Genomic DNA, 24,186 nt, shown 5'->3' with positions numbered 1-24,186 from the left:
TTGGACTTTGGACAGGAGTCCACCCTCCCCACTGGTTGCTAACATCCAAAATAAAGCAAATTTTCCACTAGTCTCATCTCCTCTCTATATTGGTTTTTGAATGGCAACTATACATACCTCTCTTTTGGTAAGACTAGGACCTTTTAGAGCAGCCTCACTCCTGCAGGTTACTTGGATAGCTTCTAAAGTAGTCTCCCTGCTTCCACTGTTTCTTCCTTCTAATTGATTTTTTATTCTGCAGTGCAAATATGTCTACGTCCATTACTTCTTTAGAATCCATTAAGTGTTCTCTTTGTCTTCAGATAAGTTCCAGTATCCATAGATAAGTACACAAGACCCTCTGGCTATAACTCTCACTATGCTCATGTCTTGTCCTCGATAATTTATGTTTCTCAAAACTCTGTGCAATCTCATGCCTTGGTGCCTTTGCACATGCTATTTCCTCTTCCTAAAGCAGCCCTGCTCTCTTACACCTGTATACAATGTCCTGCTCCGTTCTCCCACAGCTCTTGTGTTTCTTTCTCTCATGGCATTTTCTTTGCTGTAATGTTAGCTTCTGTGTCTGCCTCCTTGAACTACACTCTGAGCTTTCTGTGGGAGGAAGAAAAATGGTTCTTTCTGCTCCAAACCCCATAACAAAAAATTGTAGGCATATAATAGATGTAAAATGGGCCACTGGTAATGTAGAAGCACTTTGAAATGTTTATAAAACACCAATAGGGTATTATTAAGGTATTGTTAATGCAGTATGGAAAATTGCCCAGAGGAAGCACACATGGATAAGGCTGGGGCTTCTGTCTTTACTGCCACTCTTTGCCTTGTGTGCTTCTAGCCAAAGTTACATTACATACTGACTAATCACCTTGTTCATTTTATGACTGTCACTTTATCAGAATATCCCCAGGATGCTGCCTGAATGCCAGAGAAGTGATTTTTCAGCTTACTTTGGGAAGCCAAATAAATATCCATTTCTATTTCATGGTAGGAATAAATACCCTACCTATTGCACTTTGCTTCCAGTTGGAAATAGACCAGGTAACTATGTTTCCTCTCATATTTGCAAGAGAGGAATTTTCTGGATTTGTTTATCTCTTTAGGTCAGTGAGGGGCCAGGAAGTCAAAGTACCAGGGCAAATGTATATTATAACTGATTACATATCTAGAAAGAGTGAACACCAAGAGACAGATGCTGAAACCATATGAGCAACTGCGGTACTGAGCCCTGAATAGTTTCCTACAATTTGGTTTTCTTCCAACAGAGCAACACATTAAGTTGGGCTATTAACCCAAATGAAAGGTTTCAGATTTATTTCATTGGCAGATGGAAATTAAGTTGCAGACATTCAACCAGAACAGACTTAGGTGGAGTTAATTTCATTTATTTTTAATTACCCAAGTAATCCATGAATATATTGTCACTATAAAAATTGAAATGATACAGATAACATTGAAGTCCCTCTTGACCTCTCACCACTCTACTCATTTCCCCTCCCTGGGATTACTGCTGTTATCAATTTGAAGTGTGTCATCAAACAAGTGCGTGTGCATGCCCCCCCACACAAATACATAAAATTGAAGCTATTTAATCTTAACTTTGCCTGAAGTCCCAAGAAAGTAAATGCTCTATTCCTATGTGAGATACAAGATGACTTGTGGAGAACATCAAAGGTTTTCATCCATGGACCATGTCTAGGGCATAAAAGGATTTTAAGAAGGACATTAGGTGGTGAGAGGAAAGATGAGGTGAAAGATATTGGACCTTGGGAACCTTGGGCCCATGGAGAGGGAGAGTCAATGTGTCTTTGTTCACCTCAAACCAAGGAAAAGTCTTCAACTGGATCATTTTGAGAGTTTGATATGTGTCACTGACATAATTCTATGTAGACATCTGTTTTCTGCATTGCTTTTGCATTTTGTTTCTTATAAAATCCCTTTACTACTCTCAAAGTAGAAGTATATTCTACTTTTCTTCAAATGCCTTTATAATGTTTTGGTTGTTTAGGCATTTAGTTTATCTAGAATTTTGTTTTCATGGTATAAGAGAGTGAACTTTAATATTTTCCCAAACTAGTTTGATTAATTTCATTTGGATAACAAATTATTTCATTACCATTCATTATACACTGGTTCAAAAGTTCACCTTTATCACATTTACAACTGAAGTTGTAAATATTCACTGATTGCCTTCTTAATTGTGTTCTGTACCACTGATGGACTTGTCTGTTTTCATGAGTATTTTATTAGAACCCAATTGTGGAGTTCCTATTGTGGCTCAGCAGGTTAAAGACTTGACATTGTCTCTGGGAGGATGCTGGTTTGATCCTTGACCTCACTCAGTGAGTTAAAGATCAGGTGTTGCCACAGGCTATGGCCTAGGTCACAGAGTGGCTCAGCTCCAGTTGAGATGGCTGTGGTGTAGGCCTCAGATGCAGCTTTTATTTGAACCCTGGCTTGGAAAATTCCATATGCTGCAGGAGTGGCTGTAAATAGAAAAAAAAAAAAAGAATCCAATTTTGCTTCTCTTTCACGAATATGAGATCCTCATACAAAGACTATTATACCTACTATTGCATATTTTCAAGGCCATCACAGGCAAAGGCAGACTCAGGGCCATGATGATCATAGCTCTCAGTATCTGACTCAGCCCCCACTCTCTAAGGCAGGCCATGGACTTGCCCTTTCCCTGACTCCTCTCCATCTCTGGAAATTGCCTCCTCTCTGCTCCCAAGAGACTTCTTTGGCTACCAGTTGACACTTTCCACTCCTGCTTTAACATCCCTAGGGGATGCCTTATGGTGCTTCTATGAAGTTAACACACTGCACACTCCTCCATCCCACAACCTCACCTCTGGGTGCTACATAATTTCCCCTTCTGAGAATGCTTCCTTATTCACAGAATGCTTCTGGAGAGCTCAGTGACTTGGCCCTTTCTGTTTTTCTCACTTCTTTTTGCAGCTTTGTCTTCCTTGAATCAGTCATAACATGAGGGGATACCAGTGCAAGACTCTTGGAGGGATAGACATTAAAAGATACTTCTGTAATTCTGGCCCACTATCCAGCAGACACCTCCTGGTGGTTCCAAATTCATCATCATCCAGACATAGGGCTCTCATATAGGCAGAGCTTCAGTCTCATAGCCAAGACATCTGCTTTATGGCACAAAGTTTACAGGGACAAAAGCCTCACTTTACTCATCTCTGAAGTGGGGGTAATGCCATGTTCTTTACAAGGGTTTTGTGAAAATGAATGAGAGTTCATTGTAAGAGCTCAATAGATGCCTCTTGCCTTTCTGTCCCTTGGTAAATTAGGTAAACTCCCAGATGAAGCACCACCTCTTTTCTGAAGCTTTGTCCACTCTTTCACTGCACTGATATAAAATGATCTCTCGTATTGACTTTTATTGATGTCTGGCTTTTTTTTTAAGGGAAAGACCTATTTTAAGATAGTAGATACTTAAGTCAGAGTATCGTGGACTCATCATCTCTTGGACGTCTGCGGAAACTGAATTAGGAGCACTATGAGGGCTGGCCCCGGGTATATTTCACAGCTCCATTTAATTATAACCATCAAAGTTAATGAGAGTCACAAATTCTTTCATAACATACCATGGGCAGTATGATTGGAGGTGAACCTAGTCACTTCATTATAAAACTGATATGTCAGAAAAGGCACAACAAAACAAAACCTCTGCTCTTCTGGAGAAAAAGACAATGAAACAATTTGGTGACATTTTCACATTCGGTAAAATTAAGTTTCAGTCAAAAGAACAGTGGAGTTATTAACTTTATTTTCTGATAAAATTTTTATTTCAGGTTGGATAAACAATTTTATTTGCCATTAAGTGTGAGATTACTTGTAGACTCATGTAGACAACAGGGCATTCTGTAAAAACGTTGAAAAAGTAAACAGAAAGAAAGCTCATAAATAAAATGAAAAAGAAATAATAAACTGGTATATTAGGATTCTCGGGGAAAGAGAATCAATATGAGAGACAGATAGGAAGATGGATGGATAGATAGATAGGCAGATAGACAGACAAAGAGATTTATTGTATCAAAATGGCTCATGCAGTTATGGAAGGTGACTAGTGTCAAGATCTACAGAGTGAGCAGGAAGAGACTCAGAAGAGTTAGATGGAGTAATTCTACTGTGAAGACAAGAAAGGCCATCATCCCAGCTTCAGTAGGGTCCAACAGAAGGAATTGTCTCTGGCTCTGGGGATAATCAACCTTTTTGTTCTATTCAGACCTTCAACTGGGTGGTTGAGGCCCACCCACAACAGGGAGGAAATCTACTTAAATCTACTGATTTAAATGTTCAGTTCATGCAACACACTCTCACAGAAATCCCCAGACTAATGTTTAACCAAATAACTCAGCACCCCCTGGCCCAGTCAAGTTGACACATAAAATTAACCCTCATACCTGGCCAGTGTATGTTAACAGTCTTTGTATTGGGACTTCTGTATCTACATCTGTATGTGTATGCATGTGTGAGCATAGTATTTAAGAAATATATACTTTTGATCTGTTTTTATTTTATTCTTTTAAATTTTATTGACATAGAGTTGACTTATAATGTTGTATTAGTCTCAGGTGTGCTGCAAAATGAATCATTTATATGTATATCCATTTTTCCTAAATAGATTATTAAAAACTATTGAGTATATTTCCCTATGCTATATAGTATGTTCCTGTTAATTATCTATTCTATACAGTAGTGTGTTCTGTATAGTACTCCCAGTTCCTCCCTCCCCATCCCCACATGATAACCATAAGATCGGTTTTGAAATCTGTGACTGTGCTTCTGTTCCATAAACAAGTTCCGTGGAATCATTTTTATTATATGCCACATATAAGTGATATCATATGATATCTGTCTTTCTCTGTCTGACTTAACTACACTCAGAATGATAATCTCTAGGTCCATCATATTTCTGCAAATGACATTGTTTCATTCTTTTCTACGGCTGAGTGTTATTCCATTATTTTAAAGCTCTGCTCTTGGATTCTTGAAACATCACCATAGATATTTTTAATTGGGTTAAAATTCAGATAATATGAAATTAACTATTTTAAAGTATACAATTTTGTGACATTTAAGATATATAAACAACGATGACCTCTATCTAGTTCCAAAACATTTCATCACCCTAAAAAGAAATCCTATGCCCATTAATCAGTCATTCCTCATTTACGCCTTTCCCCAGCCCCTGGAAAATATACTCTCTGTCTCTATAGATTTGGTATTCTTGATAATTCATATAAATGTAATCATACAACATGAGACCCTTTATTTCCAACATCTTTCAGTTAGCATAATGTTTTGCAGGTTCATTCTTTGTCGCATGTATCAGTACTTCTTTCCATTTTATGGATCGATATTCCATTGTATGTGTATATCACAGTTTGTTTATTCATCCACTGATGGGCATTTGGGTTGTTTCCACCTGTTGGCTATTGTGAAGATTGCTACTATGAGTAGTAGTTGTGTTGCTGTGTACAATACCATTTTAAGGGTGTGCAAATATCAGTTCAAAACCCTGCTTTCAAATCCTGAGGAACAAAAACCAAGCAGGAGGCATAACTCTCCCAGACTTCAGGCAATATTACAAAGCCACAGTCATCAAAACAGTGTGGTACTGGTACCAAAACAGACAGACAGACCAATGGAACAGAATAGAGAACCCAGAAATAAACCCTGACACCTATGGTCACTTAATTTTTGACAAAGGAGGCAAGAACATAAAATGGGAAAAAGACAGTCTTTTCAGCAAGTATTGAAGGGAAACCTGGACAGCTGCATGCAAATCAATGAAACTAGAACACACCCTCACACCATGCATGAAAATAAACTCAAAATGGCTGAAAGACTTAAATATAAGACAAGACACCATCAAACTCCTGGAAGAGAACATGGGCAAAACATTCTCTGACATCAACCTTACCACTGTTTTCTCAGGTCAGTCTCCCAAAGCAACAGAAATAAGAGCAGAAATAAACCAATGGGACTCAATCAAACTGACAAGCTTTGGCACAGCAATGGAAAACAAAAAGACAACTTATGGAATGGGAGAAAATAGTTTCAAATAACGCAACTGACAGGGGCTTAATCTCTAGAATATAAAAACAACTTACACAACTCAACATCAAAAAAGCCAACAACCCAATTGAAAAATATGAAAAAGACCTGAACAGACATTTCTCCAAGGAAGATATACAGAGGGCCAATAAGCACATGAAAAAATGCTCAACATCACTGATTATTAGAGAAATACCAATCAAAACTACCACGAGATACAACCTCACACCAGTCAGAATGGCCATCGTTAATAAGTCCACAAAGAACCAATGCTGGAGGGGGTGTAGAGAAAAGGGAACCCTCCTGAACTGTTGGTGGGAATGTAAGCTGGTACAACCACTCTCGAAATCAGTATGGAGATATTTTGAAAACTATACATAGAACTACCATATGACCCAGCAATCCCACTCTTGGGCATATATGCAGACAAAAGTCTCCTTGAAAAAGACACATGCACCCACATGTTCATTGCAGCACTATTCACAATAGCCAAGACATGGAATCAACCCAAATGTCCCCTGATAGATGATTGGATCAGGAAGATGTGGTATATATACACAATGGAATACTACTTGGCCATAAAAAAGAACAAAATAATGCCATTTGAAGCAACATGGATGGAACTAGAGACTTTCATCCTGAGTGAAGTAAGTCAGAAAGAGAAAGACAAATACCATATGATATCACTTACATCTGGACTCTAGCATACAGCATAAAGGAACATTTCCACAGAAAAGAAAATCATGGACTTGGAGAATAGACTTGTGGTTGCCAAGGGGGAGGGAGAGGGAGTGGGGTGGTTGGGAGCTTGTGGTTAATAGATGCAAACTATTGCCTTTGGAATAGATTAGCCATGAGATCCTGCTGTATAGCACTGGGAACTAAATCTAGTCACTTATGATGGAGCACAATAATATGCGAAAATAGAATGTGTACATGTATGTGTAACTGGGTCACCAGGCTGTACAGTAGAAAAAAATTGTATTGGGGAAATAACTATTAAAAAATAATAATAAAAAACCCTTACTTTCAATTCTTCTGGATATTTCCAAAGATTGAATCGCTAGGTCATATGATAATTCCATATTTAACTTTTTGAAAAACTGCTTTCCCTATCACAAATATTTAATAGAAGATTATTCATAAAACAAAGGTGTAGGAAATCAGGACACAATTTCACACACATGCATACACATATATACCCCTGGAGGCTTTCACCTGCCATTCTTTTTTTTTTTTGTCTTTTTGCTACTTCTTGGGCCGCTCCCACGGCATATGGAGGTTCCCAGGCTAGGGGTCCAATCGGAGCTGTAGCTGCCAGCCTACGCCAGAGCCACAGCAACGCGGGATCCGAGCCGCGTCTGCAACCTACACCACAGCTCACGGCAACGCCAGATCGTTAACACACTGAGCAAGGCCAGGGATGGAACCCGCAACCTCATGGTTCCTAGTCGGATTCGTTAACCACTGCGCCACCATGGGAACTCCCTCATCTGCCATTCTAAATGCCTGTGATGATGACAAGTTCATCTGATATCGTTAAATATTGCAGAGATCTCATTAAAAGGTAAAATGATAAAGACATTCTGTTCCACTTATTCTTTGCTTCTCTCTAAGGCACAGGTGATACCAAACTCAAGCTCTCAATGACAGAAGCCACATTTTGACTTTTCCTGCTGTATCAAGTTTAATCAACAGCAGACTCCAATGCCCCTCATAACGTTCATACATAAGAGACTGATAGAACCCTCAGGGTCATTATGAATGGGAAACTTCTAGCTCTGAAAAAACTCAGAAACTTGCCCAGAGAAAGAAATGAAAGAAGTTTCTGGGGTCAAGGATTCTAGACTGGCATGTGACCTCACACTCCACAGCTGAGTTCCCTGTCCAGCTACCCTCCAGGTCTGGGGTCTGAGAGGGGCCACTGTGAAGGAAGCAGAGAAGAATGGGCTGAGGAGTCCCTGAGAGTCCATGGAAGCCTCCACAGTCAGGACTCAAACTTTGCTGACCCAGAAAGCATTTCCCTTCCAATAAGCATTGTTTCAGTTAAGATATTTAAGGGATTTTCTTTCAACAAACCTATTAGAGACACAATGAAAATCACTCTGTCTTGAGAGAAGAGAATCGGTCAATACAAATTTTGGTTCTCATTCTTAAGCAGCTGGGCAACCGTTGAAAACTTTGAATTCAGACTCTACCACAGGCCAGCATGGTACAGCAACTGGGTCTGCCCAGGGGCAAGAAAGCATTAATAGTTCCATTCTCCTCCCTATTTCCTCATTTCCTACATAGCATCTCTCTGGTCAATAGGCATAGGCATTTTAAGGAAAGGAGACTCAGAGTTCCCATTATGACTCAGTGGGTTAAGAACCTGACATAGTGTCTATGAGGATGCAGATTCAATCCCTGGCCTCGCTCAGTGAGTTATGGATTTGGTATTACTGCCAACTATGGTGTAGCTTGCAGATGTGGCCTCAGATCCAGTGTTGTTGTGGCTGTGGGTAGGCCTGTAGCTACACCTCTGATTTGACCCCTAGCCTGGGAACTTCCATATGCCATGTGTGTGGCCATAAAAAAAAAGAAAAAGAAAAAGAAAAAAGAAGACCCTCCCTTGAAAAAGATTGGTGACCCCACATTAAGAAAGACTAAAGAAAGTTTAGTCATCTCTGAATATCTACCTACAATATAATAAAAAATTTTGACCTTACTTAGCCTAATATATTTTTGTATAAGATACATTTTTAAATATAAAAGGAGAAAAGAAAGATCATTCACTTTTTTTTTTTTTGTCTTTTTCGCCATTTCTTGGGCCGCTCCCGCAGCACATGGAGGTTCCCAGACTAGGGGTTGAATCAGAGCTGTAGCTGCCAGCCTACGCCAGAGCCACAGCAACGCGGGATCCGAGCCACAGCTCAGGGCAACGCCGGATCGTTAACACACTGAGCAAGGGCAGGGATTGAACCCGCAACCTCATGGTTCCTAGGTGGATTCGTTAACCACTGCTCCACGACGGGAACTCCCCACTCACTTTTTTTTTTTACATAAGTACAAGCTATTACTTTTCTCAAAAAAGAAAGTATATACACAGGGGGGCTTCTGTATCTCAGGATTTGTCACCAGAGAAAAATATTTAGATTTAAAAATCTGATGAACTAGGAGTTCCTGTCATGGCTCAGTGGTTAACGAATCTGACTAGGAACCATGAGGTTGCGGGTTTGATCCCTGGCCTTGCTCAGTGGGTTAAGATCTGGCGTTGCTGTGAGCTGTGTTGTAGGTTGCAGATGTGGCTCAGATCCTGCATTGCTGTGGCTGTGGCATGGGCCGGCCAGTGGCTACAGCTCTGATTCAACCCCTAGCCTGGGAACCTCCATATGCCATGGGAGCTGCCCAAGAAAAGGCAAAAAGATAAATAAATAAATAAATAAAATAATATTTAAATCAAATTTCCTTCGTATGACTACCAGGCAATACATAGACTCAGAGCAGAGAAGCTGGTCCTACAACTGTTACATCAGCCCACCCATTTCACAGGGCCCAGCCTCATTTTATAGGGAATGATGCAGGTGAATGGCAGTGCTTGGGAGCCAAGACGCCATTGTTCTCCTCTGTTGGGGAAAGCCCAAGGTCTAGTCTTATGATGTGCAAAGTGAAATTTCCTTCGGACTGAGTCATCTCTTGCTGGGCCCAGGAGTTAGAAGATAGGAGCATCGTTCTGTACTGAAAATGTGTAGTGCGCAGGGATTACATCACCCACCAGGAGGCTATGAGTCTGTTGATGATGTGAAGGGGACCAAAAGCCATATTAACATGATGCAGTATAAGAAGAAATGATTTAGGGGGCTGGGGCTGTTTGGGGCAAACAGATAACTCTGGGGACACAGCGATGGACCTTAGAGACCACACAGATCCCCCTAGGAAATACAAGGACAGAAATCCTACCAGTTTGCCTGAACTGTTGCATGGGAGATCCATCTTTGCCTCAGGTCTCCGGTTGTGCAATCCAGACTTTATTACCTTATCACATATACTTTTTTTCATGAGGTGATTGGTCTTATTTTTCTGAAATCTTGGAAAGCTGGTGGGAAGGAGTGATGGACCGAGTACCTCGTTGTCTACACTATTCCCTTTCCTCCCACAACCCACTGGCATTGATTCCCCTTTTCCCAATGCAGAACCCTAGCACTTTTGATGCAGTAATATTCCCATAAGGAGCAGTGTTGATTAGAGAAAAGAGCAGTAATAACGTTACCTCCACCTACTGAGTACCTACTGTGGGCCAAGCTAAATGCTCCATGTCCATTCTGCACCAGAAGGTAACTGTAAAGATGAGTCCAGGGAAAACTAAATGATGTCATTACATTCAGGATAGAAAACTGAACCACTGAAAACCTTTTCATGAACCACTAGCACTCCACACTAAGGGACAGAATTCTGTTATTGAAGCCTCCCTTTCACAGATTGTTCTCTCTCTCTGTCTCTCTTTTTTCTTTCCAGAGGTGTTAAAGCGATAAACCTACAAGTTCATTTATCCCACTATCCTAATGCTGTAAGGACCAAACTAAAAAGGCTCATTTTTGTATTCTCAGAGGAGGGTCAGAAAGTCAGTTTCAATGGGCCTGGGAGAGTTCATCCTGCTAGTGATTCCAGTGAATATTTCTCATGTACACTGGAATCATCAAATACTGTTTACTTTAATTTTCAAAACACATTGTTTTTCAGATGAGGAATCAGAGGCTCAAGTAGGTTCAGTGACTCAGCCCAGATCTCACAGATAACACATGGTAGGATGGGTTAGTCTTCAAGCCCATAGTCCAAGGGCTGTCCTCCCACAATGGCTGGCTGGGCAGCAATTCTCAGGAGGGACTGACCTGGCACCCACTGGCCACCCTCCCCCCTCTGCCCCCACCCCTAGCCCCACCAAGGCAAGCCAGTCCCAAAGCCATTCCTTCACAACCAACTGCAGACAGCATCAAGAGGTTGAGAAAACCACACTGGGGCTTCTAAGCTCCCCAGGAAAGCCCTTGGTTCTCCCCAGCTAAATCCTCTCATTTCTCCAGGTCCACTGACTTGAGCTGGATTGCAGAACCAATGGCAGTTAAAACAAGAAAACTCATGCTCCACAATCAGATAAGATCAGACAACCCAGAAGACTTAAGAAATAAAAAAGGAACAACACATACTGGGAAACAATTGACAATAGCCTTTGAGCTGGCCTGTGGCCTGAATTTCCTAATATTTCTAGGAAGAACTGAGTGACTCATGATGCAGGGAGAGCATCATTTTCCTCAGAAAGCAGTTCGGATTTTTCAAGAAGCATTTCATAAACTTGCAATTAAAAAAAAATGTGCTCCAAAACACGTTCTTCAAATTCAGTTTGAATGTTAAGATCAGCAGTCCCGCTGAATCTGTGGGAGCTGCTTCACATGGCACAGGACACCAGAGCAGTGCTTTCCCCTCAGGTCATGGGAAGACATCTCCTGTGAACTTCTAGATGATGCACAGTGCAGAAAGGGTGTACATTGACTCAGCAGTGTTCTTTGTGGACACTAGAGAGCTGCCTCTTTCTTTTGCTCTTTGAAATATATATCGTGGAGTTCCCATCGTGGCGAAGTGGTTAACGAATCTGACTAGGAACCATGAGGTTGCAGGTTCGATCCCTGCCCTTGCTCAGTGGGTTAAGGATCCAGCGTTGCCGTGAGCTGTGGTGTAGGTTGCAGACACTGCTCAGATCTGGTGTTGCTGTGGCTCTGGCGTAGGACAGCAGCTACAGCTCTGATTAGATCCCTAGCCTGGGAACCTCCATATGCCATGGGAGCGGCCCTAGAAAAGGCAAAAAGACAAAAAAAGAAAAAAAAGAAAATATATCATAAAATATTTCTGACATATAAAATTATGGATAAAATGATATAATAAATGCAAGGGTATCCATAACCCAGACTAAAAAATAGGACTATACAAACACACTTGACTCACTCTTTTTCCCCTATTCCACTCCCCCTGGAGATGTCCATCATACCTGAGAATACCTTTATACTTTTATCACATTAGCCTGTATGCCTAAGCAATACTGAATATCAATTTTATACAACTAAACATTACACCAATGACATTGTGAACAATGTCATCTTCTGAAACTCTTTTTATTCAACAATGTGCATACAAGAGTCATCTACGTTGAATGGACCTTGAGATTATCACACTAGGTGAAATAAGTCAAAGAAAGACAAATAAGAAGTTCCTTTGTGGTGCAGCAGGTTAAGGATCTGGCATTGTCACTGCTGTGGTGCAAGTTTGATCCCTGGCCTGGGAACTTCTGCATACCTCAGGCACTGCCAAAAAAAGACACCTATTATATGGTATCACCTGTATGTGGAATCTAAAAAATTGTACAAACTAACTTATTTACCAAAAAATATAGACTCATATACATAGGAAACAAATTTAGTTACCAAAGAGGAAGGGAGGCAGTAAATTAGGAGTAAAGGATTAACAGATACACACTACCATATATAAAAATAGACAAACAATAAGGATATACTGTATAGCACAGGGAAGTATAGTAAATATTTGTAATAACCTATAATGGAAAATAATCCATATATATATTATACACACACATATATATTACATAAGATGTACTACACTTCCTGTTCTAGAGGGCTGGATGCATTTTTGCAGCATTCATGTAACTGGGATTAGAAATGAACCATCACTTCCTAGGCACAGTAGCATAATGTGAGCATCAGCTGCAAAGATTTGATAATAGCACTGAAAATTCAGTAATAGCAGAATACAGAGCTCCCTTCTGCCCTGACTCTGAGACTGGTTCACATTTCATACTTAGAAGTATATCTGTGATGATGTGAAATCAAGGTAGCCCTCCTGGGATCAATGTCACGACCAGAGCAAAGCCCTCCTTTCTCTTCTGACCCCAACCTCCTCTCCCAACTCTCAACAATGGTTCCAGGCTGGTCCAGCTCAGGGACATGAAGTCATCCTTCGGCATCAATACGGGAACCTCTTGGGCATCTTTTGTGGCATGAGGTGAAGTGTTAATAAACCCCCTCGGAGTCTTGCATTCAGTTATATTTCTTCTTTCCAATTTCTTAATTTCTTTTGTTATTTTTGTTATTTTCCTCAAAGATTATCAAGCTACTCTGTTGAAGATCCTGACCTCCTGGATGACAGGACTTTTGAACTTCCACAGAGCTGCTGTCAGTTCTTATTCTTAGAGAGAATGAGGGCTCTCTCCAGATTCATTCATTAAATCTCAAGTTCTTTTTTCCTCTAATCTTAACAGAAGGGAAGGGACAGAACATGCCATCCTTTGGGCATTACCAGAATAAGAAACTCCAACCCACAAATGATTGAAGACAGCCCACTGCAAAGGTCTGGACAGACAAAAGCAGGAGCAAGAAGAAAACTCCTTCTGATTCATTAGCACAGACCTTTTACCATTGAGTTGATTGTCATAGCAATAAAATTAAAACTATTAAAAAGAGAAAAAGCAAGTGTTCAATAGAGGGGATTGTTTACACAAATACAATGATAAATCCCCTTGATACATGATTACATTGGGATGCTATATAACCACTCAAAATCATGATGCAGTAGAATATTTAATGACCTGGAAGAATGCCCACAATGTGTTATTAAAGAGATAAAAGAGTTGAAAAATGCATCACACACACACATGGACACACACCAAAAAAACAGGTAAATACTGTGTAGATAAAGAAAAAAAAAGACTGGTAGGGATTTCCCTGGTGGCCTAGTGGGTTAAGGATCTGCCATTGTCACTGCTGCAATGCAGATTCAACCACTGGCTCAGGGATTTCTGCATGCTGCAGGTTTAGTAGAAAAAAAAAAGAAGAAGACTGGTAGAGGCATACCAAAATGTCGAGTTTTTCAGTACATATGATTTTTCCTAACTTTATTTGCATTTGCATTTTTATATATTTCTTTCCTTTTAGTTTCAATGCAGAAATGCTTAGCTCCCCACTTCCTTGCCTCTATGGAAATTCCCTTCTGCTTTGTTTCTGAATTGAATGACCCATTTGTCCTCCCTTGAGCGATTGCTCAAGAAGGCTCGTGAACTCTTTACTACTCACGTAGATCAAGCCACAGCCTCCTTGTAGGCTGTTCTTTGAGTTTAGAACTTGCAGCTGATGCAGAACACAGCCTGTATAGCCTTGTGTCCTGCCAGGAACAGCCCACTTTATTTTATCAACCATTGCAGCTAGTAGCAAGGTGCTTTCAAAGCATGCTTCCAGCCACCTTGCAAGATGGCATGGCAGCCATCAGATCAGCTCACCTGAGAGCTGACTGCTCCAGCAGGCCTGGGCCAGGTCCTGTGGGCAAACCCTCAGCATAAGCTACCTTGTTTACCTGGGAGAAATTACAGGAGAAATGAGCTTTGTGACCATGTGAGGACGAGTTCCTTTAAAGAATTTTCAAGTAAGAACCATGTTCTGTCTTTAATCCAAATTTTAATTTCACATTCAAAAAAATTGGAGGGAAATATTTCTAAAATCCTTTCACACTTTTCTGCCTTGGTAAGGAGTGCAAAAAAATAAATCCTGTGAATTTATTTTGATGAGTGCTAATCCTAATTATTTTGCTCTGCTCCTAGTAATGCTAATGGGGCCAGTAGCCTTAGGTCACGCAACCCCAAATGCTTAGCCTTTCACTTCCTCTTCAGCCCCTCTCCTCCCCTACTTGTTAAAAGGACACTTGACACTCCCTCCAGACAGAGTGTTAATTTCTTGTCCCCTCTACAATTCCCCACTTCTAATTTTATCTTAATTGCAGCAACAGAGGCACAACTCTTTAATACTATTTTAAAAGTCTGAGTAAATAAGCTCTGAGTAGAGCCTTGATTTTTGTTATTTTACTCTTGTGGGTTTTCCCCTATATTTTCAGCCTAACCTGGTCAGACATTTATTTATGCCTTTATTTACTTTTGTAAACTGTTTTAAGAGTTGTGCTCTGACTAGTTGAAGTATTGGAGAAATGGCCTCCAAATATGAGATATTCACCTGCCTTTTAAATATTGCTTTTACTGGCACCTTTCTCTTGTCATCTTCACTTAAATAAAATACATGTTTTTCCATGGGAAAAAAATAGGTGCTATATTTGTATATGACCTGCTGTTCCAAACACAGAGTAGATGCTTGATAAGCCCTGGTTACGTGGCAATTCATAGAGTTCTAAGTCTCTTAGGAACTGTGGAGGCCAGAGATCAAGTCATGAAGTAGTAAATCAAAGACCCAGGATATGTGTGATGAAAAATCAAGATACTGGGAGAAAAAATACTAAAACTGGTCTTTAAAGCTTTTTTTGTGTGTGTGACTATAGAAAAACTGAAAAACTACATATTCAGTAGCACATTTATAATTTGACTTCCAAAATGTGCCATTTTAAGTCTGAAAAGTTGCAAAGAACACATTTTTCATTATATTGTAAATACTGACTTTCAAAAATAGAACTGTGTCTTAATTTTAAATATACCAATGGAATCTAGATACCATGGTGATTAAATACAGCTAACATCCACTTAAAAAATACACAAGCAAGTTCCTCTTCAACAGTCACAAATTTTATATCCTTCCTTTTGGTCCTTGAATTCAGATTTGTATTTCACTAACCTTATAGGATTTTATTTCTTCTCAGTAGGCTTATCATTACAGTTATTGATACTACATAATTGATAGATAAATATCCCTCATAAGATTGTAGGAGAAGCAAAATGATAAATATTTTCTAAAATTAAATTTTATTGGGGTATAGTTGACTTACAATGTTATAGTAGTTTCAGGTGTATAGCAAAGTGAATTAGTCATACGTAAAAATATATCCATTCTTTTTTCCCATATAGGTTATAGCAACATATTAGGTAGATTTTCCTGTGCTATACAGTAGGCTTTTGTTAATCACCTGTTTTATACAGTAGTGTGTGTATGTTATTCCTACCCTCTCAATTCTTCCCTCCCCCCAAGGGTTTCACCTATGATAGCCATAAAATTGGTTTTGACATCTGTGAGTTTGTTTCTGTTTTATAAATGTTTTGTGTCATTTTCATTAGATTCTACATATAAGTGATATGATATTATATTTGTCTTTCTCTGTCTGACTTACTTTACTTAGTATGGTAATCTCTAAGTCCACCCATGTTGTTGCAAATGGCATTATTTCATTCTTTTTTATGGTTAAGTAATATTCCATTGTGTATATGTACCATTTCTTCTTTATCCATTCCTCTGTTCATGGACATTTAGGTCGCTTCCATGTTTTGGCTATTGTAAACAGTGCTGTAATGAATATTGGAATACATGCATTTTTTTGAATTATGGTTTTCCAGATAGATGCTCAGAAGTGGGATTGCTGGATAATATGGTAGTTTTATATTTAGTTTTTACAGGAACCTCCATAGTGACTATCAATTTACACTCCCACCAATAGCATAGGAGGGTTCCCTTTTTTCCATACCCACTCTAGAATTTATTGTTTGTAAACTTTTTAATTATGGCCATTCTGACTGGTGTGAGGTAATATTTCATTGTAGTTTTGATGTGCATTTCTCTAATAAAGTGATGTTAGGTATCTTTTCATATGTGTTTTGACCATTAATGGACACTTTCACAGGCATATCAGACATATGAAGATCAATGGCTTTGAAAACTATTACTATCCACTGGAAAGTCCAAATATTGACCTAGCAGGAGGATCAATGTACTAGAAGACTTGGGAAAAGCTTCAGAGAGAACTCTTGAGCTGAGGGTGGAGGGTAGGTGAGATTTAGATAAACACAGAAGACTTAGGAGGACTAGCTACCTGAGTGGCACCGCGGGAGTAAAAATTCTGATTGGAGTGTCCTGATGGAAAATACTTGAGGAACAGTGGCCTGGAAATACCTGAGACTAAACCCTTTGTCTGTCTCATTCCTATTTCAGATTCCACAGTGATGAATAGTGTGTACATTTGGTGGAAAAGACTCTAGATCAGAGATTTAAAACTTAAACGCCTAGAGAAACTAAGCAGGTAACCTAGTTACCTATGACATAGCTCATCACACAAGCCATATGGCATCATGCATGGTGGGAACTGGTGGGCACTGGGATGTTGTCCAGTCCAAGGGGGTCAGTCTATGCTCTGCTTAACAACAGTGGACCAGTGTCACAGGCTTTCCAATTATTCAAAAGAAAGTAGAAATCTGGATTTGAAAGCAGAGCTTCCCAATGAGCAAGACAAAATTTTTTGTGGACTATATCTGTTCTGTGGACCATCAATTGTTACCTCTGTTCCAAAGACTAAACTTTAACTGTAGACCAAATCACAATACCAGAAAACATCAAAAGCTAGATATTCTTGGCTATAAGGGCAAATACCTATAACAAAATTAGATCATCAATCAATAGTTATCAGCTGAATGGAAGAGAAATTTTCGTTTGATAAAAGTGCATCTTTATGAAAATCCCATTTACCTCCTTCCAGCAGAGTAGCTGGAAAGTCTTTATGACAAAAAGTAGATTCTTTTTTTTTTAATTACTCAGTGAATTTTATTATGCTTACAGTTGTACAATGATCGTCACAACCCAATTTTATAGCATTTCCATTCCACAACCCCAGCGCATCTCCCCACCCCACAACCCATCTCCTTTGGAAACCATAAGTTTTTCAAAGTCTGTGTGTCAGTATCTGTTCTGCAAAGAAGTTCATTGTGTCCTTTTTTTAGATTCCACATGTCAGTGATAACACGTGATGTTGGTGTCTCACTGTCTGACTGACTTCACTAAGCATGATAATTTCTAGGCCCATCCAAGTTGCTGCAAATGCCATTATTTCTTTCCTTTTAATGGCTGAGTACTATTCCATTGAGTATATGTACCACATCTTCTTCTTGATCCACTCCTCTGTCAATGGACATTTAGATTGTTTCCATGTCTTGTCTATTGTATACAGCACTTCAATGAACATTGGAGTACATGCATCTTTTCGAGTCATGGCGACCACTGTGGAAAACATTATGGAGATTCCTCAGAAAACTAAAAATAGAACTACCATTTGATCCAGCAATCCCACTCCTGGGCATCTATCCAGAGAAAACCATGACTCGAAAAAAGTAGATTCTTAAAGGCAAAGTGAAGATTTCTGAGAGGTCTCAGCACCACGTTTGTATTTCCAGAAGTGGATTCTGTTCTCCTTTCAGTAGGAAGAACAATGGAAATTTTTCCCATCTCTGTAGGAGAAACTGCTGGGTGTGTTTCCTATACTAACATTCCCAAAGATTTAATTGTTTCTTTCTTACTATTATTTGCCCCTGCTTTGGATTTCCTCCTGTGTTTATTTTATCCTGATGTATTTTGAGTATTTTGTAAGCCTCCTTGAGGTTTTTTTGGAATGAGGTAGGGTATAAATAAATAAAAGTACTACCTCTGGAGCCTCCTCTGCTCCTACCTGAGTTTACACTCTGTTGTTGCTTCAGGCCCCAGGCCTCTGGGGATGCCACTTAGTAAATTACTTCTTCTGTGTATCCTGGAGGTAATGGGCTTCCAAAGGTGCAGAACAAACCACTAGGGAGTTGTTTAAGTACTAGAAAAATCTGGCCCAATACATTATTCCAAATCTATATTTATGTTTATGGCTTATGAAGCACGTCAGGGCCCTTTGGGATAAGAAAACCTGCATGAATCTAAGAAAATATTATTAAATAGATTTATTTGGGGTTGCTAAAGAGTGTGAGTCCCTCTAGAGAACCTCCAGAGGAGAATGAATTATTTTCAACAATCTCCACCACTTGTCTTTTTAAGAATCTCTCATTGAACCCCTGGTGCTGCCCTAATAGTTCCAGCTAATCCTGTTGCTATAGTTACAACAATTAATTATATGCTTAACTAGCCTTACTATTACATTGCAGCAATTCAAATAAAATCTGATTTTATTCTTCCTATCTTTTCAAGGATTTTCTTTTTTTTTCCCCAGCCTCCACCTCTAAGAAGTGTCCATAATGTAGATTGAAAGGGTCCCAGAGGTTGTTCAGTCCACTTCCCAGTGTCACCTTTGGCTTGAACTTGATGCAACAAGGCATAGTTGCCCTGAAATAGACCTTAATACAAGAGCCAAAGCATTTGGGAGATTTGAACTCAACAGCTGAGCAAATCATAAAACTAATATCCAATTGGTATAAGGCTGCTAGTAAGAGATGGATTCTTTTCCTTTTTTAACTTTAATAATATATTAAATGAGAATGAGGATACACAGGATTTCTAAACTAGTGGCTACGCTCAACCACATGGTATGACATCTGAAGCCAGGCCACGTGGACCCAGCAGCTGAGTGGTAGCCAGCAAGCTGGGAAGAGCCTCTCTTGGGCTGCTGCCCTGGAGATCTGTGGGCACCAAAGCAGCCATGAGATCTACTGAAGCTGCAAAGATTGCTGAGATGGTTAGCCCCACGTCCCCGATGGGAACATGTTGGTTGGAAATACTGGATTATTCCCTCTTCTGCTGATTACCAGTGTCAGGGTAAGAGTCCAATACCATTAGTTCCTAGAGAAACAGAGTTTTAGAGAGGTCTCCTTCAAGTTTGTTTCACTTCAGAAGCCTCGGGGGTAGGAAAAACCTATTCCTGGAAACCTCTAGCAGTTGCAGCTTTTTCTTTTCTATTTTTTTAATCACAAAAGACATTCTATCAGTGCAGCTGACTATGCTTTCCAGATTAATCAGTCTCTATATTTTTATTTTCTCCTCTTCTTTATTTGGCCCCCTGATAATGACAGCTAACATGGACATATTTCTATGCACAGACACTGTGCTAAGTGAAGTTTCCACATTATTTGATTTTGCAGATATGGAAATGGAGTCTCTGTGCTTAAGGACTCACTCAAGGACACTGCGCTAAGGACATCGAGCCACAGTTATCCCCAGGCCTGCCTGGTTCTCAAATGGGAACTTAGCCTTTATAGCCTAGTTCCTCCCAGATGCCTTTTCTGCACTGACCCTCTTTCTTCAATGACCTCATTTACTCTCATGCCTCAGTCTGTACCTTTCTGGGAAGATCCCCCAGGGCAAACCCAGTCCTGACCCTTATTCACCTGCCTGCTATATTTCCCTTCTGTACCCTCCTGTGGCCACTGCAAATGCAGTGTGTTCACATCAGAACAGCCAGCCCTCCTCCCCAACCCACTCTCTTCCATCCTCCTGACTACTCTGCCTCTGTGAGGGAATTCACTGGTCTTCTGGTCACACAGCTCTGAAACCTCAGGATTATCCTTGATTTTTGATTCCCCATTTCCCTCCACCACCAGTCCCTGAGGTCTTAGCACTAAGCCAGCTGGCTCACCCCTGTTGCTCACCTCTCCCACCCAGGCCCCAATTTGACCACGCCTGGGGCCAAGGCTGAGCCTAAGGGAGGAAACAGTCCTTTGTCATGACCAGAGCTTGGGTTTGACAGGAAGTTACAAGCACGTGTCGGTTTTCTCTAGCTTTCCACACCAGTGGTTTTGTGGTAACTGCTCCCCTCTGCCATCTCTCCTGGGTGTTCAGGGTTCTGTGACATCCTCACAGCAGGGCAAGTGTCTGTCCTTACCAGAGACTGGCCTCCTTCTCTGGATCATTATTGTGCCCCATCCCCCCCCAATCAAATGCAGTCTCTCTGTGGCCCAGTCTTAGACAAAATATCCACCCAACACCCTTTATAGCTACACCCCTTTCTCAGGACAAAGTCTGCATGCGCTAGACCTTTAATCAGACTGGATTTCTAAATTCAAATTTGCTTTTTTAAGATAAGATTTTTCTGGAAACATTACTCTATTTCAAAGAAATGATTCAAAAGTTGGTATGTGTGTAGAGAGAGATAGATGGGAAGGGAGAAGAACATTTATATATATATATATATACATACACATGCATATATATGTATATATACACACACACACACACATACACAAACACACACACACACACATACACAAACACACACACACACATGCAGAAAGGAGACTTTAGGGATGTATTTAGATTTTTCAACCAATACAAGTTTACAATACAGCGGAAACTGGCACAACATTGTAAATCAACTGTACTTTAATTTTTAAAAAGTAAAAAGAAATGTATAACTGGGTCACTTTGCTATATAGCAGAAATTGGCACATTGTAAAATATCCATACTTAAAAAGTTTTTAAAAGATAAAAATAAGTTTACCATACAATTTAAGAGATTTATTAAGAGTTTTGTGTCTGCAAGGAACTGTGCTGTGTACAAGTATTATCCGTCCCCTAAATAAATATTCATTCAAGGATTAAATGGATGAGTGAAGAAAAGAATGGATTTATGTACTTATTTATCTGACTTGGGGACCACGGTTCGCTCTGAGAACAAAGTAACTGTTTTTTATTCACTTATTCCACAAATGTTTAGTAATTCTCTATGTGCCAAGGACCTCACTGGTCCTAAGAGTATAGCAGTGAACGATAGTGGACACAAATCCCTACAGGTCAAGCTCAACAATCAATGACAGGGGAAGACGGGTGCTATGAGTACAGGTCAAAAAGTATATAGCAGTCGCTGGGCCACGACTTTCCAGGACCTGGGCTGGGGCTGCCTGGTTCAGGGGAAGCCCAAGCCTCGATCTACGGGATGCTCCCCTCCCAGGTCCTCCTGGAGAGGGGCACTGCAACCCTCCACCTGATCTATCTATAAAACTATGATTTTCTGATTTTATCTTTAAACAACAGCCCCCTCCCCTCTAGTTCAGTGGCAGAGAAACACCTCCAAGAGCCAGTGACATCACCATGTCTCCCCACCATAATCCCTGGAGGTGTCAAGAATGGTCCCTCACCCTCCAGCCTTCCCTGGGTAACTGGGTGGCAGTCCCTGGGAAAGGAGGAGAAAGTATTTGCTTAGCGAAACTTGATGATGCACAAACGATGCTAATTTATGCCAACAGTGTTGTCTTCTGCCACTGCGGGTGTCAGAGAAGAGCTCCAGAATCCCACATTGACTTTTTACTCATTGATGCGTATATGTGAGCAGGCTTAACCTCACCAACTCCGCTAAAGGAACATATGCTCAGGAAAGTGTTCCATGGATAGCTCTTCTTTATGCAATCACCATGGCAACTTTGCCATCACAAGGGCTATCTCTCTAGGCCAAAATTGCGCAGAAAAGAAAACAACCATGCCCCCCTCCCCGAACCAAATGACCACAGCTACCTAAGGCATATATGGGGTCACAGAGACTAGAGCACTTTGCAGCCTCTGCCCCAGTTGCTACTTCAGGACTTACTGAACCTTCTGATTTGTCCCCAGCTTGTTCTCAGGATCTGAGGGCATCAAGACAGATGCAGGATACCACCCCCAGCAACAGGCCTGCCTGACTTGACCTGTGGCCAGAATTTCCAAGTTAGGAACTGGCCTTCATCTCCTCTTTCTGGGACATGCACCCCAAGTCAAGCTCGCCTCTGATCGCTTCTGGGGTTTTAGAAACTGGGTAAATCTTCCCTGCCTCAGCCTTCTCTCTCCTTACAGCCCCCAACCTCTAAACGCTGAGGGAGTCAGGAAAGGAAAGGAAAGAATAAGATAGCTTGGAGAGAATAGTAGAAATATACATTTAGAATGAAACAATGTCAGATTCATTAAATCTATAGATTAAATTGGAGGTAACTGACATCTTTACAATGAGTGTTCTATTCTATAAATGTGGGTTGGTTTGCTAAGGCTGCCCTAACAAAGTACCACTGATTGGATGGCTTAAACAAGAGAAACTTATCTTCTCATGGTCTGGAGTCTAGAAGTCCAAGATCAAGGTGTTGGCATAGTTCCTTTATCCTTAGGCCTCTCTCCTTTGGCTTATAGATCATAGTCTTCTCCCTGTGTTTTCACATGGTCTTTCTTCTGCACCTATTTGTATCCAAAGTTATTCATCTTACACTGGTCATATTGGATTAGGGCCCATACAAATAACAATTTTAATTTTACCACTGCATTTTTTTTTTTTTTGGTCTTTTTGCCATTTCTTGGGCCGCTCCAGCGGCATATGGAGGTTCCCAGGCTAGGGGTCGAATCAGAGCTGTAGCTGCCAGCCTACGCCAGAGCCACAGCAATGCAGGATCCGAGCCGCGTCTGCGACCCACACCACAGCTCATGGCAACGCCGGATAGTTAACCCACTGAGCAAGGGCAGGGATTGAACCCGCAACCTCATGGTTCCTAGTCGGATTCGTTAACCACTGCGCCATGACGGGAACTTCATACCACTGCATTTTTAAAAATTTTTTTATTTTTTGCTTTTTAGGGCCACACATGCGGCATATGGAAGCTCCCAGGCAAGGGGATGAATTGGAGCTGCAGCCACCGGCCTACACCACAGCCACAGCAATGTGGGATCTGAGCCACGTCTGCAACCTACACCACAACTCACAGCAATGCTGGTGGATCCTTAACCCACTGCGCAGGGCCAGGGATCAAACTCTCATCCTCATGGATACTAGAGGGATTCATTTCCACTGAGCCACGATGGGAATTCCCTTAACCACTGCTTTAAAGGGGGTGGTTATTTTCTCCAAATAATATTGTTACATGAGGTACTAGAAGTTAGGACTTCAATAGAGGAATTGGGAAGGGTATACAGTTCACCCCATAACAATAAATTTCCCTCTATTTAGTCATGTCTTCTTCCTTACAATAATGTTTTATAATGTTTAGTGTTGAAGTCATACAGATCTTGTATTTCTTTTCCTAGAAATTTGATGTTTTGTGATTTTCTTGTAATTGGTATCATTTTAAATGCCATTTTCTATGTATTTGTTGTTGATATATTGAAATATCCTTGATTTTTGTACACTGACCTTTCAACCAGTGTCCTAGTTAAATTCATTTCTTAATTTCGATGGTCTATTTGTAAATTCCTCTATAATTTTCTACTTCAAGATCAATGTGGTCTGGAAATAATTTTACTTTATTTTTTCCATTTTAGTCTGTACTTTTTTTTTCTTGCCTTGTTGCACTGGTTAAAACCACTATTACAACAATGAATGGAAATGATTATTATAAATCTTGTCTTCCTTCTAAGCTTTGGGGTAATGCTGTCCATATTGCACCATATATTA

This window comes from Phacochoerus africanus, chromosome 9, assembly GCF_016906955.1.
Source record: "Phacochoerus africanus isolate WHEZ1 chromosome 9, ROS_Pafr_v1, whole genome shotgun sequence".
Taxonomy (NCBI): Eukaryota; Metazoa; Chordata; class Mammalia; order Artiodactyla; family Suidae; genus Phacochoerus; species Phacochoerus africanus.
Note: the sequence above shows the minus strand (reverse complement) of the source record.